At 35.1% G+C, this 6197-nt stretch overlaps 1 long non-coding RNA gene across 1 annotated transcript; it reads left to right on the top strand.

The window, feature by feature from the left end:
* The first annotated feature begins 631 nt into the window (after nucleotides 1-631).
* On the top strand, nucleotides 632-3353 carry LOC135080642 (uncharacterized). Its single transcript, XR_010259045.1, has 4 exons — nucleotides 632-947; nucleotides 1495-1709; nucleotides 1887-2114; nucleotides 2874-3353. It is a non-coding gene; the product is annotated as an uncharacterized LOC135080642 (long non-coding RNA).
* Nucleotides 3354-6197: the final 2844 nt, after the last annotated feature.

Here is a 6197-nt window from a genome sequence, read left to right as displayed (position 1 = left end):
TAGATTAAGTTAAATACGTTGTAAATATTGATTGTCTTCCAGTGTATGTCTTGTTGGTTGTCCTATTAAATAAATAAAATAAATATTTATAGCAACACAATGTTTAAAAATAAAAATTTTCAAAAACGATCAATTTAATCGATTATGTCTATTCTAAATGGACATCCCTATTTGTTAGTCAAATTGTCATTCACTCGCATCACCTTTTCTCTCTCACTCACTCTTGCTGTGTTGCTGTCAGTGTTGCCAGAAGGTTACTTTTGTAACCTTTTAGGTTACTTTTGAACTGCATTGGTTACTTTTAGGTTACACTAATGAAAAGGTTACTTTTAGGTGATTTTTCAGAAATTGTAGAATTAACTTTTACAGGTTATTCAGTAAAAATATTAATAGCGACAATTTAAAAATTATGTCATAAACTGCATTTAAACATGAATTTGATTTATTATTTGTTAAAGACAATGAGTTTTAGCAAATGTTTTTTTGATAATAAAACGCAAATCTATGAAACGGTTTTATACGACCGGTCACTTTTCGGTCTTCATGGAATGGTCAAAATTTCGAATTTAGGTAAACATGAACCATCCATGAACAACCTTACACAATCGCTCCGCACCCCCCCCCCCCCCCCCCCCGTATGAAGGTTACTTTTTATTCAAAAAGGTTACATTTTTTTTTTTTATATTTCTGGTAATTTCTGACAAGACCCGACTGGCAACACTGGTTGCTGTCTTGCTTGATCCTTCTTTGTGATTCGTTTGTGTTTTAGCTTTTATTTTCGGAACTTTATTAACTACAAACTTGGCTATTCAAACGGACTCTGATTGATTGCAATAACAACATACTCAGCCTGGGATTTACTGTTTTTGTGTGGCTCGGCTGGTGGTTCTATGGTGTTAGAAAATGAGCAACTTAATTATACACAACAATGGGCAGCACCTCGATCGGTAAGTACCTACATTTTGCTCTGCAATCTTATGAATAAGTACTAGCCTTGCCAAACTTCTGAATTGCCATTCTCATGGCGGGTTGTCTTGAAATGAATGTTCCGCTATTATCTGTGGTTCAACCCTGGACAGTGTGGACAGCCAGGCCCGATTCGATTGTAAGAAACTAGTCGATGGTACAGCGCAATGGAGGCATGAGCGAAACAACAATTATGTTGACAATCCAGCTGGTTTTGGTGTAAATCTAAGGAATTATTTACTTTGACACTATCTCCCTGCTCTCAATGAAAGCTTGTTTTGTTTTGTTTTTTGGAACTAAGACTACTAGATTATTATTTTTTGTAACTAAGTTTGTAACACGTCATAATTAATTATTATAACAACAATGCTTATTTACTAAAGCTGTTTAACCCTACCCTCTGACCCAAAATTCTACTAACAGCACATAATATTGAATTATCATTTTTTTTATGGTTTGCGGCTCAATTTATTCAACGCACAGGAGTATGTGTGGCATGGCATGCAATGAATCTATTTATTTTTACAGGTTACAGCTCATGATCTTATATGCACAACATGTTGGACCCAAGCCCAAGATACAACACAAATGCATCTACTTCAAATCTTAGCAGAAAATGTGTGCTTTGCAGTAGAACACTAGAGCCTAGAACACGTTCACATCAGCTCATGTCCCTGAGAACTAACACTCAACATCATATTAACATCAGGAACATAATTGTGGAACGACTAACTCCATTAGAGGTAATGCACGCTAAAGTCCTTATTTAATAAAATGTTATTGGCTATACAATCAGTCTAATTCTTGTAAAGTTATTGGTTTCTGTAAATTAATACTAAAATAAAATAATTTAAGTGCGGGACATTAAAAAACTGATAATTTTTTTAAACTTATTTCTAATTATTATTATTTTTAAACAGGTTACTGCAAATGACTACATCTGTGGGGCTTGTCACTCATTATTGCAAAGAGATACCACACCTACTTCACAAGACTCTCCAGATATGCCAACCGGTGCCCCGGTAGGTCACCAACAAGTTTGTGTTGGATGTGGTTGTTCATTATTGCGAACTTGAAGTCATTGTTTGGATACAGAGAATAATCAAGATATATTAAACATTGTTCGAAATTGGATTCAACCCAGAGAGGTAAGAGCCCTGCCAGTTTTATAATACATAAAAATAATTATGCCGGTTTATTATAATAATAAAAAAGGTTTTTTCCGAATCAGCCTTCCCATCCTTCAACTCCTTCCATTGCTTTCAATCTGCCACTACTCTCATCCATACAGGTTATACAGGGTGGAAACGATAAGTGATCTCACTCGATTATTTCTAAACTACACAAGATATCGAAAAACTGGTTACTCATCCTGAAAGTGCTTCACGAGCTCTTTCTAACGGTATCAGTAAATAGTTACAGAATTAACTGGATCTATCCGAAAATTCAATGTTTTCAGCCTCCATACTAAATGTATGCCAGCCACACAATATTAAAAGTGTTATAGATCACTTATCGTTTCCACCCTGTATAATACAAATAGACTTATATTATTAAAATATTGCAATATTATTACTTACATAATATTAAACATAATTTTTACTATTATAAAGCCAGTTAAAAATTCCCTGAGCCAAATAAACTCAGTAAAGTTTTATTTATACTTCCTGCATAACAACAGACTACTCTTTTAAACTACCACTATTCTCACTCTCAATCCTCGTTCCTCATTCATCCCTTTCGTTTCCTCCATAGACCAATCATTCCTCATCATTCAGCGTTCAAATCATAAATTATCTTTCATCACTCATCTTACTATTCCGTTACACACAAAAGTCGTTAATCCTATATAAATATTGCTCTTCTTATTGTTGAACTGTGAATCTGATGTTTTATTTTATTTTCAGATTCGTCCTTCAGATCTTCTTTGCCATAGATACTATCAGAGAGCACGAATTACTACAGTTGGTGCTTATTTAATGAAGCTGAGGACCGGTGATTCAGATGACAGAATAGCTACATTACTTGGCATTTCAAGGAGTACTCTTACAAAATATGTAATGAAAGCACGCAGTATGATGGAGGAACATTTCGTACCAGCACATTTAGGGTTACAACATATTAGTAGAGAGGAAGTAGCCCAAAGAAACCTTTATGTTCCAGTCTCTTTTCGGGAAGCCAGGAAACGATTTACCACAAAGAAAGGCTATTGTCATCATGGATGGTACATACATACATTTATGTGCAAAAAAGTAGCAATTATGCATACCAAAAAAAAAACTTATTCCCTATACAAATATCGGAATCTCGTTAAACCATTTATGGTACTTTGTTGTGATGGCGACATCATTGATGTATTGGGCCCATATTTAATAGAAAATGTAGAACATGACCATTAATAAATAATAAGTACCTACATACGTATTTTCATTTATACCTACATAACTGCCTACTTACCCTTGGGTCGGAATAAAGATATTTTTGGATTTAATAATGTAAGTAAAATATATTAACTTCTTTTTAAAAAATGTTTGGCTTTTCCGTAGGCATTCCTATTTTTCCAATACGCAAAGTTCTATTTGCTGCTATTCATACGGTTTGACAAAGGGGTTCTTTATCGATCTACGATTTAAAGTGTAATTAAGACGTCTCTCCTACATATCTATACCTACTTATAATAAATCTGTAGAGAGGTCAATTCTGTACATGAAATATAATTTTCAAAATAACTATCAGGGGTTGATACTGATGCCAAAAATGCAATCAGTAAAATTTTTGTCTGTCTGTCTGTCCGTCTGTATGTTCCTTATAGAAACAAAAACTACTCGACGGATTTTAACGAAACTTGGTACAATTATTCTTCATACTCCTGGGCAGGTTATAGTATACTTAGGAATTCTCACGGGAACAGGAATTAGCGGGAAAATCCTTTTGTATGAAAAATCTAAACCGCTTAAGTTAGACGCTTTAAATTTCGCACGTAGGTACTTTAGTAAACTAATTCCCACGGGAACGGGAATTCGCATTATTATACATATAATTCTTGACAATAAATAGTTTTATTAGCAACTAGCGGCCGCCCGCGACTTCGTACGCGTGGATCCCGTTTTACCCCCTTCATCTATCTTACGCGGTTTAGATTTTTTCGTTCAAATGTTTTTTCCCGTTCACGTGGGAATTTTGCAATATCCTGTTGTAACTAAGCTTTAAGTTTATTAAGATACCTACATGTCAAATTTCAAGCGTCTAACTAAAGCGGTTTAGATTTTTCATACAAAGGGATTTTCCCACGAATTCCAGTTCCCGTGGGAATTAGTTTACTAAAGTACCTACGTGCGAAATTTAAAGCGTCTAACTTAAGCGGTTTAGATTTTTCATACAAAAGGATTTTCCCGCTAATTCCTGTTCCCGTGGGAATTCCTAAGTATACTATAACCTGCCCAGGAGTATGAAGAATAATTGTACCAAGTTTCGTTAAAATCTGTCGAGTAGTTTTTGTTTCTATAAGGAACATACAGACAGACAGACAGACAAAAATTTTACTGATTGCATTTTTGGCATCAGTATCACCCCCTGATAGTTATTTTGAAAATATATTTCATGTACAGAGTTGACCTCTCTACAGATTTATTATAAGTACCTACCTATAGAAGATAGAAAATGGAAATGTACTTCTGTTATGCTAATAACCTCAAAATCTGAAGCATTTTTCCTATTGTAACGAATCTCCCGCTTATCCGTGCTTTAAGTATCTACACTAATATTATAAAGAGGAAAACTTTGTTTGTTTGGTTGTAATGAATAGACTCAAAAACTATTGGACCGTTTTTATTAAATTCTTTCACCATTCGAAAGCTACATTATCCACGAGTAACAGGCTAAATTTTATTTTGGAAAATAATAGGGTTCCGTAAAATATGTAGGTACCTAATGTAGGCCACGCGCGCGAAGCCGCGAGCGAAAAGCTAGTGGAGTATAAGGTGACAATCGTTAAGTAATTTCACATATAAAAATCATTATTTCATTGCTTGGGGGTCTTGGGGCGAACGATGTATGGACGCAGAACAATATCCTTTATTTTCAAATTTAAGCAAAAAGCATTCTGTGGTTATAAAATACCTATGCTTATTTGCACCTAGTTTATCAATCACCATGTTAATTCCATGCTTTCTATCCAGTCGACTGCTCTAACGACAAGGGTGGGCAGTCGTTGAGATGACAGCGCGAAAATCGTCGGCATCCACTAATTATGACCCTTATGTACCACTATATTGACAAAGTTCTCTGTCTTCGTACGCGATATTGGAAATTTGGCATCTACCATCGGCTGATCTGACATTAGGCGTAGTCTGGCTTTGATATTCAATTTTCAACTGTATTACCTTGACAATCAGTTCAAAATTGATTACTAGAAAATTATTTGACAGACGATTTCTACTCTCGACAAATGCATTTGAATTAGCCCACAGGCTACGTAGAAATAATGGCGCGTTTTAATCCAACGGCGCGAATTAATTACTGGTTTATGAAACTGGTTCATGCCTTATTTACTCGTACAGAGCACGTAAAAACGTATGTTAACCAAAACCAGTATATTAACCTAATAACTCATGGACCTCTAAATGGTAGCATGAGACCACGGTAACAATTGATTTCTATTGTGTCTAGATTCTCTGGTACCTACTTGAAGGGCTACTAGTGACTGAGGCTGAGTTGCACCAATTCATTTTAACCGTTTGACCGTAAATTCTACGATAACCGGTGCTTTTTGTATGGAGTTTGACAGATTTTTGACATTTGTCAAAGTTAAAATAAGATGGTGCAACCCAGCATTAGTGTTAATGCTATCTAGTTAGTTACTGAAAATATGGATCGCCTTAAGCACCGATAAGAGTTAACTTAATTGAAATGGATTTAAAATCAGCTTTAACTGTAGTAAACAAACTCGCTGAAAACCCCGAAGTCTAAGTTTAATTAACACTGAAAGAATGCATTATAAAACCCCGGGCGGGAGCGAAGAGGTCCGGCGTTCTTGCTTCGTGGGCTTTTTACTAAGTCGCGCATAGAAACAGATTGTAAGCACTGTGGCTACAACTAATGATACCATGTTTTTAGTTTTGGTAGGAATAATTACAGGTTTTATGATTTCTATTCAATAAACTTGTTTTTAATGACTAGATTTTATTAAGGTCAATTTTTAAGGTTGTGGCTTGGCTTGAAGAATCGAGCAT

Source organism: Ostrinia nubilalis, chromosome 18 (assembly GCF_963855985.1).
Source record: "Ostrinia nubilalis chromosome 18, ilOstNubi1.1, whole genome shotgun sequence".
Taxonomy (NCBI): Eukaryota; Metazoa; Arthropoda; class Insecta; order Lepidoptera; family Crambidae; genus Ostrinia; species Ostrinia nubilalis.
The sequence above is the reverse complement of the archived record's forward strand: the minus strand, read 5'-3'. Positions and strand labels throughout refer to the sequence as shown.